The 13,272-nt window shown below is 35.8% G+C and overlaps 1 long non-coding RNA gene across 1 annotated transcript; it reads right to left on the reverse strand.

The window, feature by feature from the left end:
• Positions 1–6,081: 6,081 nt before the first annotated feature.
• Positions 6,082–10,351, reverse strand: LOC123913781. The gene is made up of 6 exons (XR_006811710.1): positions 10,094–10,351; positions 9,385–9,841; positions 9,118–9,220; positions 6,631–7,278; positions 6,400–6,539; positions 6,082–6,239 (listed from the first exon to the last, which is right to left on the reverse strand). It is a non-coding gene; the product is annotated as an uncharacterized LOC123913781 (long non-coding RNA).
• Positions 10,352–13,272: the final 2,921 nt, after the last annotated feature.

Consider the following 13,272-nt stretch of genomic DNA (forward strand, 5'->3'; position numbering starts at 1 on the left):
TCACCACCCACTCATAGGTGCCTAAAGCACCAGGGCAACGAAATGCGGTTTTTGGCACATCATCTTCATCAATAAAGATTTGATTATAACCTGAATAGCCATCTAACATACTTAAATATTCATGTCCTGCTGCTGAGTCAACTAGCATTTCGGCTACAGGCATGGAATATTCATCTTTAGGTGTAGCATTATTCAAATCCCTAAAGTCTATACAAACCCTAAGTGATCCATTTTTCTTAATAACAGGAACAATATTAGCTAACCATTCCACATACCTGGTTGTTCGAATGAACTTGCATTTGAGCAACCTTTCAATTTCTGCTTTGATCTTTGTCATGATTTCCGGTGCAAACCTCCTTGGAAGCTGCTTTACAGGTTTCTTGTCTGGTCGAAGGGGTAGCCTATGCTCCACGAGATTTCTGCTTAGCCCAGGCATTTCGTTATAATCCCATGCAAAGCAGTCTCTGTATTTCTTAAGCAACTCGACCATTCTTTCTTTTAGGGTTGGATCAATATTGGCACTAATATAAGTTAGCCTTTTAACAGAGTCATCTCCAATATCAACTTCCTGCAAAGGATCTTGGGCTTGCATTCTTTGAATCGAACTATGTGGATCTTTTTCAAAACCCAAAGGCTCATCATCATAGATACAATCTAACCTTTGCTTTTTTCCATCATTTACCTCACTAGCCTCCAAGGCCAGTTCGTCTCTTAAGTCACCATTGGCTTCGACAGCCATATCTTCTTGAACATTAATGGCTTCAAGGGCCATTTTGATTCTATTTTCGGCTGCGTAAGCCGTAATTCGATCCCATGCTGGGGACTCAATCATCATACTCATCATGGTTGACCCATCCAGACACTGGTGGGTGTGCATCCTCAAACAAGGGTTTCTCTATGTCTTCCCTTTCCCAACAAAAGCCATGGGTTGGATGCAACTTAACTGAGTGGTATACATTTTTTGACACCACTTCATTTGGATCGAAGGCAGCATCTTGCTCACCACAAGGAGCAATTGAAGCCAGGTTTTTGTCGAAGTTCTGTAAAGTCACAGTGCCTGTCTCTGAAACATATGCACTTTGATCTGCTTCCACATTCTCGACTAAACCATCTTCTCTCCAGATGATTAATCTTTGGTGCATGGTTGAAGGAACAGCTCCAACACCATGTATCCATTCTCTGCCTAATAACAGATTGTAATTAGGTTTGGCAGCTATGACCATAAACAAGGTCTTTCGAACCGTGCTACCAACACATACTTCCAATTGCACTGCCCCCAGGGAATGGCCAGTTTTTCCTTCATAGTTGGCCAACACCACATTGTGGGAATGAAGGTCTGTGTCATAGAGACCTAATTTCTTCAACATGAAGTGGGGCATGATATTCACCACAGCTCCTCCATCCACTAAGACCTTATTGATTCCCACATCATTGACTTTTGCCCTAATGAACAAAGCCTTCAAGTGGTTCTGCATTCCCAGGTTTGGCTTTTCGAAGACAGCTTTTTGCTCTTCGACACAACCATTCTGCATAACATAGTAACACATTGGCTTATGATCAGCCAAATTAAGGGCCTCGAAGTCCTCTTCCAACTCATTGACTTCCGTAGGCACATCATATTCTAGAGGCAGAATGGACACCACATTGACCATAACGTCGAAATCAGACCCCTCATCCAGGAGATCATCATCCTCCATGTCATCTTCACCTTCTGCCCCTCCTTGGGCATTTTCAGCTATTGGCTCTTCCAATACTATCGAAAGCCTCTCTTTTGCTGGCCTCTTGGCCATTTCAACCTTTTCAGCTTTCTGGGTCGCAACAACCTTGCCCCCAGCCTCAGCCTCTTTTGCTGTCAACTTCTGCTTCCTCTGAAACCTTCGCCACTGAGTGCGGGTCATAGGATTTTTTTCCCTTATAGTTATTCCTATAATAGTATTTGTTGACTTCTGTGGCAGCATTCACTGTTTCCTTTCCAGCTACCACTTTTGAACCCTTGGGTTCAGCTACAATGTTCACGTTGACATTGCTAGAGCTTCCATTTTCCATCATCCTTCGATTGAAAGTGACGTATTGTCCACTCACCCATTGGTTAACAGGTGCTCTCCCAGATGGTTTGAAAGTGTTTTGGGGGCCTAGCCTTTGCTGGATCGAAAGGCCTTTGGTAATGGGTTTTCCCCAATTGGCCCCTTTGTAAGGCCAAGCTTTTTGGTTTGGCCTAGCTTTTGGCCATTTTCTCTTGTTTTCAGCATAAGGTACAACATTTTGAAGGCCTGCAGTGGCCTCTTTGTCGCACACAGCACTGCATCTAGGGCAAAGCATCACTTCAGCATTCTTCAGCTTGCACCTATTCAGGAAGTCCACTAGTTCTTCCTCAGCATTGGGATATACCTCACGCACCCTCTTTTCATACTCCTCTTCAGGCACAGCCTTGACTGGAGCAGCAGCATCCATAACTTCAACCATGTTGCAGTCATAGACTTCGACATAGGTAGCATCAGCAGGTGGTAAAGGGTCTGAATCCACCTTCATTGGAGGCTTTGCCTTATCAGCATACTTCAGCCTTCCTTCATTCAGCGCTTTTTGCACCAAATCCCTGAAAACAACACATTGATAAGTTTTATGTCCCAAATAATTATGAAACTTACAATAACCTCTTTTCTTTCTTTGTTCCATTGGTGGTATTTTCATATCTTTTGGCACAATAATTTGGCCGTCAGTCACCAATAAATCAAAAATTTCATCACATTTAGTAATGTCGAAGGTATAAGTCTTCGTAACAAACTTATCATTTTTTGGTTCGACTGGATTTTTTCCATTCGACGGCCTCAACAACCTGCAAGTGTAAGAAGGCCCAGGCTTTAATTCAGCCACATTAATATCACTATCATCGAAATCTAAGTACTCATCACTAATTTCATAATCAATTTCATTATCATAGGAGTCAACAAAACCTATTTCTTTCTTTTTCTGAAACTTAGAATTTCTAGCTTTTTCAGCTTTTAACCTTTCGATTTGTCTCACCCTGTCAGCCAACTGTGACATGTCTCGAAGGTATTGGGTATCCAATTTCTTTCGAATAGAATAATCTAACCCACCAGCAGCCATTTCCACTAGCTCGTGTTCAGGCACTTGAGTAAAGCACCTGGACTTCAGCAAACGAAACCTATTTAAATAGTCATCAATTGACTCTTGGTTTTTCCTTTTTACACTGGCTAACTCTTTCAGGCTTATCTTAGTTTGGCCCATATAAAATTGTTCATGGAAAGTTCTTTCCAATTGGGCCCAACTATGGATCGAATTGGGAGGCAAAGTTGTAAACCAAGTAAATGCATTCTTGGTAAGCGAATTAGGAAAATACTTCATTCGCAAATTTTCATTATTTGCCAAATTCCCAGATTCAGCTAAATACCTAGCAATATGTTCTACGGTTGACTCATTAGTGTCCCCAGCAAACTTAGTGTATTTTGGGACTTTCCAACCTCTTGGTAACTCTGTTTGCAGCACGTATTCATTGAAGGCAGAGACAAAATTTGGCCTTCGACAACCCGTGTTTAGGCCATTTTGGGCCAAAATCGTTTCGACCATGTTAGCCAAATTGTGTTGGCCAAGTAAGTTATTGTTCTGAACCTCTCGCACTACCTCATCAGGATCCTGGTTCCTCCTAACCATTACTACTGGGGGGTTCTGATGAACCACTTGTGGATTTGGGTTGACAACAGGAGGATTTTGATTTACTACTTGAGGCATTTGATTAACCTCGTGAGGATAATGGGTTTCCTCTTGTACAACTGGTGTAGGTGTTGGGTTAGGAACTGTTTCATTGGCCACATAAGTTGGCCTTTGCTGTACTGGAGTCGAAGACATTGCAGGTAATATCACTTGTGGAGTAACAGGATTTACTCTAGGAGGTGGTGGGGGTGTCCCAAAAAAATCAGCAATTCGACTCATTTGAAATGCCAACATTTGATAACTCTCGTTGGTATTCTGAATTAATGGATTAAACACAGTACCAATTTGTTGTGTTAAGAGATTAACCATTTCATGGTTGCTCTCATCCATTTGCTGCCTCAAAGACAACACAGACGCAGTCGTTAAGGGTGTGGGAGTCACCCTTGACGAAGTATACCTATCAGATTCGAAAACTGGCATCCCTAAGCCAAGTGTAGGGGGAGGCCCATACATAAAATTCTGACCTGATGGTGGTTTCGAACGTCCAAAACCAGCAGTCATGGACGGAATTGCCATAGTTGGTATTGGCAAAGTTGGAATAACATCATGCACAGTCGAAATGGTTGGACTGGAGAATATTGGAACATTTACCAACTCAGATGTTCCTAAACTCTGTGGAGGTGGATCGACTCCACCACTCGAACTTGCTTCGCTACTCATCGCACTAGAATTTTGATTTTTACTAGGATTAGATCTTTGAGTAGTTTTAACCATAACCTAACTTATCATCAGTTATATGCAAGTAACAAGTTTCTCATTCCACAATATAAAAAGAACACAGTTTGAATAAACACAAAACCTGTCCCACTGGGCGTGCCAATTTGTTTACGTGGAAATTTGGTAAACAACCGCTAGTTTAAGTATTTAAACTCGCGAGATCAACTAGTAAATCTCAGGACAATTTTGTGTTTTATTCATTTAAGAAAACTGTTCGAATGTTCGTTTTAACAAGGAAAGCAAACACTTAGAAATTAAAACGTTTTCAAAATACAAGAGAAACTAATTCGAATCGCCTCGAAGTAGCAGTTTCTCGAGCAAGCATTTGGAATTAAACTAAAGAAAATTACTGGAAAGCAAATTGCATTGAATGAAAAGCAATTACAAATAAAGATGGTTCACAAAGCATACATTTCTCCTCTGAATTCCTTTCGTTCGATCGCTGAGTACTTAGAATTTTAGAGAGAGTGTTTGTATAAAATTTTGTGACCTCTGTTCTGAATGAAAAACTACTATAAATACTACAACGAAGTGGTAACTGTTTCTTGATCATCTGGACGCTCTTCGATCTGCCACGTCGACCACGTTCTCCATTTTCATCTTCCATTCCTTCAGCGCGCGCCAATGCCTCTTGGGCCGTTTGTTGTTTCTTTTTTGGGCTTGGCCCAACTATCTTTCGATTCGATTTCGCGCTTTCGATAGCCTCCTGGCAAAACCAAAACTGGACGTGTCCTCCACAGCCTTCGAAACGCTCTTTTGCTTCGACATAGTTAGATCTCGACACCACCTTTAAAAGTTTTATTTTGACAATATAACCTCCAAAAATAAATGTTGGACCCACCAATTATATTTAATTGATAAGTACCAAATTTATGTCCAACATCATGATATCAAATGCTCGAGTTATTTTTACCAGGATATCAAATGCTTGAGCAGGATATGAAATACTTTTATCTCTACAAGCTAGCATGTTGATCTGAAATTTTTACCATTTTTCGATCTACTCCTTAAAGTGATATCGTTGGGATAGAAAGATAGAGATGGTAGAGGAAATGATTAAAACTGGTTTTTTTTTGGCCAAACGAGGCAAAAAACTGGCAGCAACGTAACTTCAATTTTTTAGGGTTTGAGAAGGAAGAAAATGAGGGTCAAAGGAGTAAGTACGCAGGCTGGTTCAATGAAAGAGAGATTGGGCTTGGCCCATATTTTTTGTTTTATGCAAGGTTGTCCTCCTAAAATGATAGTGCTAATAGCAATACATTTAAAGTTGTATTTTTATATTACTAAAAAAAAAGGCTGTATTTTTATTGAATATAATAAAATAATTTGAAACCTTAAACTTATATCTTTTAATTTTAAAATTTTGTACCCCCTAAAATATATCTTCGAAATTTTAATAATATATTCTTACACCCTAAAATAACCTTTCAAAAAGAGTTCAGCAACAACTTCATTATTTTGAAAAAAATCCCCATTGAAATATAGAATGCATGAGAAATACTATATGGGCACAAGCCCAAATAATGATTTGTTAGGCACACTCACAATAAGTAAATAAAATTAAAAAAAATAAATAATTGAATTGATATTAATTGATGTGGCAAATATATTTTCCAATTAATTTTTTGGATTGATGTGTGTGGGGCTAAAAATCGTGCCTAAGTAGTTGTGTGCCTAGGTAAGACCTTCTCTAGAATACAAATAGAGGATGAAAATATTGTAGGTTTCGAGTTAAGTAGAGATTGTTGCCGAAGAACTTGATTTTCAGCATATCCAAGAATTTCTCTTCAATACTACAAAAATTTAAGTAAAAGGATCAAGATGTTTATACATTTTGTAATTTAATGGTCAACAAATGGCAAGTACTTCAAAGACTTTAGCCAGGTGATACTTTAAATTATATCAATTAAATATGTACGAGATACCAACAAAGTGTTAATTCGAAACCAAAACCTTTGCATAGAAGTTTTGAACTGGATTATTATCGATTCAGCATCCAAAACTTGCTTCAACCTTTCTTCGCTGAGTTTATTTGCCTCTTCATACCTTTTCTCAGTTTCATCAATTTTCTTTTCCAATGAACTCACCAAGGTCTGCAATGGACTCCAGCAAGTGATTAATAATTCAAAGTATAAAATATACTCTTCAGTGAAGAGGAAGTGTTAATGCCCATAATCAGCTCACCTTCAGTTGCTCATTTTCACCCGTTAGCTTCTCTCCAACAAAGGATGGTCAACAACAGGAACCTCCTGTATGACAGGCACTGTCTCTGCTTCTCTTTTTGCAGCCTCACGCAGTCACGCTCCTTTTGAAGCAATGACTTGGTTTCTTTGAACTGAAGTTGCATCTCGTGCAAAGCAGATTGTAATTTTTCATTTTCTTGTTTTTTTGCTTCTTTCATGTCAACCTACATTTGTTCCAAGAGATTTAAGAAGCTTTGCAAGCGAATGACCTATATAGTTGAATCAAAATACATTATATACAAAACCGCCACTAATGGAAGATATACTTGACAGTGTGTTTGTGTCTAGAAACAAAAATATATTATGTACAATACACGTTTGGTCCACCAATTAAAGTTTCCAGATAAGTATTGTCTAGAGCTAACCAATCTTACTACAATAATATCTTATAAATTAAATAATATGCTTAACATGGGTCAGGAAAACTGTCAGTCTGGTACAATAAAACAATTACAGTTGGCAGTTCACACTGAAAATAATAGTTATCTACCCTCGTGCGTTTTTCCAGCTGCAACCTCAATGTAAGATCTTCAACTTGCTTTTCAAGCTATTTCTTGGCAGCTTGGAGAGCTCCAGTTTCTCTTGCAGCCTAATGTAAAATAAAAGTTTCAATCAATGAACAGATAATTAATAGCAATCATAACAAGAGCTTTAAAACAAACGCCCTTTCCAACCCAAAAAATAGCAGAGCTTTAAAACAAATGACCTTTCCGACAGAAAAATAGCAGTCTGTTAATCCTAACAAAATGGACAGATAATTAATTTATTATTATTATTATTATTAGAGAATAAAGAATATGAGCAGACAGTGTAATAGGTGTTTTACACTGACATCAAATCATAATTCACTAATTTACCATGTAATTTTTAATTTGTTAAAAATTTTTACTGAATAATCACAAGAACCCCACGTTCTCTTACACGTCTCTCCACCCTCATCTTGTTTCTTGAGTGACAACATACTCTGAAACCTTTGGCATACAAATTTCACTCTGTCATCATATCATTTTAGATTGAGAATTTATTTACAATCCCCCTCCCCCTCCCCCTGTGATTTCTAGTAGGCGCCATGTTTACATCCCACCATCATATAACCTCCACCCCTGATTTCCAGTCAACACCCCACATATATGTGTCAGACTAATGGTTCTAGTTCATCTTCTTTGTCATTCTTTTAATAGGAAGGATGGTGCCATGGCCACAGTTTGTGGTTTGTGTGTCACACATGGATGGTATCATATCAATCACCCGTTTTCATTGCACTTTTTAAATAATTGCAGCAATGCCCAGGCAAGTTAAAGATGAAAAGTTGCAGAAGAGTGTCATCAATCTGGTTTGTAGAAAGGGGGGAATGGAAAGTGAAAACTGTAATTTATTAATTAAATTACTTTGAAAGTAATGCAATTAATGATATGGCAAAACTATAAAATTTGATTGGATGACTGTGTTTACACCGTCAGTGGATCTTTAAACTCTTCTTATTATTATTAAGACTATTATTATTATTATTATTATTATTATTATTATTATTATTATTATTATTATTATTATTATTATTATTATTATTATTATTATTATTATTATTATAAGGTTCAATTATCGCAGATAGTTGTACTCCTAATGTACTTATTCGTCATGAGCAGTGCTATACTCAAGTAAACTACAAGTGCACAGCTGAAACTGCAGGATTATGCAATCTGCTGCAAATCTTTCTTAGATACGGAGAGAGACAATAGAGCATTTGATTGTGTTTCACAATTTTAAACTAGAAATCAAAAACAGAAAACTGCATATACAACACACTAGCAGACAAAGGACCTGCAGAGCTTTGGGTATGAGATATTTCAACAAAGAAACAAATTTGACACAACCGTTTTCATAATTATTTAGCTTATTCTAAATACTTTTCTAAGTTATTTATTTCTTAATGGAGGTATGGGTGACACATTATCATAAAAATGATGGATGAAAAATCAATGGGATAGTATTAATTGTTCCAAAACTAAATAGCACATGGTTGAAAATATAGGTAGTTTTGCTAAGGAATTCAAAAGAAAATATCGCATAAACATATCTCGCAAGAATAATACAATCATGGCATCTATTCCTCCTTAAAATGTTGACATTTATGCAAACTAACAATGTATAAGTGGTGATATTCATGCAATGCTGCAATGACTACGGGGTGAACTTGCAATAAGAAGAACCTTAACATAGTTTCCATAATAAGCAATAAGGTGCTGCTAGTGTTAGGTATCTAAACTTTGTACATTTTTCCTTCTAAAAATGTTCAAAAGTGAACTCACTTTAATAACTACTATTTTGAGTCCTGTCAGTAATATTTATAAACTTACCAAATAATTTAACAAGTTTAAAACATTTCATTGATCGATTAAAATAACATTTTCTTGGGGGGTGAGGTAGTTACCATCTTGAGATTTCGACTTTCCCTCTCCATGCACATTGGGTGGCAATTGCTGCCTTTTTAAGTTTATAAAATGATGTTGGGCCAAGTATTTCGGGCAGTGGCTCTGCAATACACAAATCACAAAGACAAACTAAAATAAATCAAAATTATAAAATAAAATCCAAACTTACAAAATGGGTGTAGGAAAGGATGTATGGACCTTTACCAATAACAAAAATACATATTTTAAAGTGTCCTACAATGATGGATTTTTAAAATGTTCTCTACCTGAATGATAATAGCTGCACTGGTCTGCTTCCTAAAGTGAAGCTCACAGCGAGCAGCCATCCCTCGCATACCAGTTTGAATAGAAATAGCTGAGCTGTACAATCTATTGTATGCCTTCCTAGCAATATGCATGCATAAACACCTCTGAATGATCAGGATAGAAGCCTCTTGCAATCCCTCGTATACTTTCCGAGCAAGTTGTCATATAAAAGAACTCATGAGTCTTCTCATGTTTAAGTTTTCCTTCAATAGAACCAGTAGGATAATATTTTGAGAAACTTGGCAGATAGCTTGTATCTGTATAGCAGACAAGCGAATCGAGATGAAACTTTGGTGGGCCAAATAGGAACGAACATCCCTTTGAATAATGCTTGCTGACTTTTCCTAAGATCTCACTTCTGTGAGTATCCAGTTCTTCCATTTGACAAGCTCTAAGAAACACTTTGGTTTTAACAATCTGCAGCAATAAAGAGAACCATTAAAATAATTCACACTTCCGATATATATATATATGCAGTTACCTCGTGCTCATATACATAAAATAGATTAGATATTTTTCTAAATAATATCTAAATTTAGACAAAAAAAAAATAAGTAGATGAAAGAATAAATAAAGAAATAACCAAGTAGATTAACATGTGATAGAAGTGTGATTTATTTGCATTGACTAATAGGTTTATCTTAACACAATCAAAGAAATCGGACTAACTTGGGATATAAACCAGTAACAGTGGAATTAAACGGAAAAACAAATACCCCGAATCAGAACCCAGTAAAAAGAATAAGACATACGAGATAGAAAGAAAAATCCTAGAAATATTAGTAGTATTGAGGTTGCTGTAATTATTTAAGAGAAATGAGAGAAAGAAAATTTAGAGGAAATGTGATGGTGGTTGTTGATCAGCAAGAACAAAAAAACGCAGAGAGATAGAGAGAGGGCTGTGTTATGCGGCGGCTAGGGTTAGAAAGGGAGGTGATTGTTAGGACTTTATTTATTTATTTATATTTATGCTAAAGGGGTTTAAAAATAAAAATTAATAATGAAATTGTATAATATTTTTTAGACAGAAAATTATGGTGAAATATATATATATATATATATATATATATATATATATATATATATATATATATATATATATATAACCGCCGCAAAACTTTAAAGTGTTTTAAAAAATGGGGTGCGAGAAGTAAAACTCGTAAAAAAAACGATTTTCAAAAAGGTCAGTTAAGACCAATAAAGTTTATAGCCAGTGTTTTAAAAACCGGACCAGCCGGTCGAACCGGGTTCCAATCGGTCCATTAGTATGTTGGATCGGCCATATAATTAAACAGGTAATTAATTGGTTAGACCGGTGAGAATCAGCGCGGTTCAGTTTAAAGGAAATAAATCTGCGTGACTTTATTTGTTAAAAATAGATCAAAGAAGTGGCTTGGGCAGGATTCGAACACAGGTCCAACAGGTTAGAAGTTAAATGTCTAGCCACTTGGACAATTAATTGGTTAGACCGGTAATTAATTGGTTAGACTGGTGAGAATCAGTGCGGTTCGGTTTAAAGGAAATAAACCCGCGCTACTTTATTTGTTCGGTTCGGTTTAAAGGAAATAAATTCGTGCTACTTTATTTGTTAAAAATAGATCAAAGAAGTGGCTTGGGCAGGATTCAAACACAGGTCCAACAAGTTACAAGTTAAATGCCCAGCCACTTGGACAATTAATTGGTTAGACCGGTGAGAATCAGCGCGGTTCGGTTTAAAAAAAATAAACCCACGCTACTTTATTTGTTAAAAATTGATCAAAGAAGTGTCTTGAGCAGGATTTGAACACAGGTCCAACAAGTTAAAAGTTGAATGCCAGGCCACTTGGACAATAGTTGTTGATGTTCTATTTGTTGCTTTGTTTATTTATATATCTAACTAACAAAAAATTTAGTTTTAAAATATCAACGCTAATTCATCACCCACAAAAACAACACGACTTCCCGTTTGTAGATTAATTTTTGAGAGAATAATTTGGTGTTGAAATATTTATTTATATTCATATATAATTATAGTATGCCTATTAATAATAAATAATTAATTTAAATATAAAATGAGAAAAGGGAATATGCACTGACATTGTAAATTATATTGTCAACCGATCACAACCATATTTTCCGCCACGCACCCCACTTAACTCCACCTTCTTGATATGACATGGAAGATTGAAATATTCTAATTAGTTGTTCGTGTAAAATTAAACTCATATAATTAATGAAAATAGGAAACATTATATTCATGAGTTACCCGATTCGACCGGTTTAATAACTATATAATTTTATTATAGAGACCGGTTCGTTCTATCAGTTTAATCCGATTTAATCCGATTTGTCATGCAGTTCGACCAGTGACCCAGTAATTCGACCAATGAACCAGTATCTTCGCTGGTTCGATGACCGGTCCGGTTTTTGAAACACCGTTTATAGCCTAATTAACCATGTTTTAAACAAAATTCGTATTAACTGCAATTTTTATCCATTTTTATCCTCATTGGTGGGTGTACTTGGAATTTCATTAGTAATTTCCTTCATTATTATATTTGTTATATTTGTTTTATATGTTAGTATATTGAGAATTTATTCTTGTTTATTGTTCTATATATATACGAGCCTGCAAAACTTTAAAGTGTTTTTTTTTTAAAAAAATCCCAGCAATAAATACGGGGTGCTAGAAGTTTTAAAAAAAAAAACCAAAAAGGTCTGTTAAGACCAATAAAGTCTATAACCTGACTAACCATATTTTAAACAAAAATCAGAATTTTTTTTTTCTACCCCTACATTTATATCTTTACCCCAACATATTTTAAAATATTATCACTCTACCCTTATATTACAATGTGTTGGTATGTTAAAAGTGTGCTGATATATTAAAAGTGCATCAAAAATGTGTTGATATATTAAAATTGCATCAACAGTGTATTGGTATGTTAATTAAAATGTACTTGTATATATTAAAATGTGCTGATATTAATCAAAAGCCATAGCTATCTTCTCAACTCACCAAAATCTTCACAATCTCTCTCACTCCCTCACCACCCTCAAAACCTTGATCGAAAATCTAGAAAATTTCAAACTCACTGCAATTTAATGTTCTTCACACACAACTCTCCGGTTGAAACCACCAGCAAAAACTCAGTAAGAAGGTTTTCTAACAAAACCACTTCTCCTTTTTCTTTATCTCATACTGACAAAAAGGTTTCTTTGGAATCAAAATCAATTAACAGTACTAGTTACAAGGTTATTAAGAAAAAGAAGCAGAATGAAAGTGAAACTAAAAATGTTGTGGAGAAGAAGAATAATAAGAAGAAGATTATGGACACCCCACAAGTTAAATTGTAGTATTCTTTGGATATGTGTTCTAAAAGAGGTGATTTAAAAGGAGCTTTATCCTTATATGATTCATCAATTTCTAAAGATGTCAAATTGGCACAACGCCATTAACAAACAAATTGAAGATTCAAAAACTTAGGTTGAGATCTAATTAAAGTTTGTGAGATATTGTTACCTACCAATAACAATTGGAAGGGGTCATTGCAGGATTAATTTGTGAGATAATGCTCTTTTTTTTTTAAGAAATTTGTGAGATAATGCTTGATGATGAATGACTGTGTTCTGATGGATTTTCAAGATTTTGTAGTTTAGCCACGGTTTAACCATGACTAATCTTCAGGAATTGTTTTTTAGAGTTTTCCGGTTCCTAATTCATATCGGCTTCAAATTGTAACATTCCAAAAATCTTTTAAGTGTTCCGGTTTGATTTTTTAAATACCAAAAAAAATTACAGATTGGAAAAAAAAAATTGTAGGAGTAAAGTCAAATGATAAAAGGGTAAAGTTGGAAAAAAAATTGTT

The sequence above is a fragment of the Trifolium pratense genome, linkage group LG1 (genome assembly GCF_020283565.1).
Source record: "Trifolium pratense cultivar HEN17-A07 linkage group LG1, ARS_RC_1.1, whole genome shotgun sequence".
NCBI classification, from domain to species: Eukaryota; Viridiplantae; Streptophyta; class Magnoliopsida; order Fabales; family Fabaceae; genus Trifolium; species Trifolium pratense.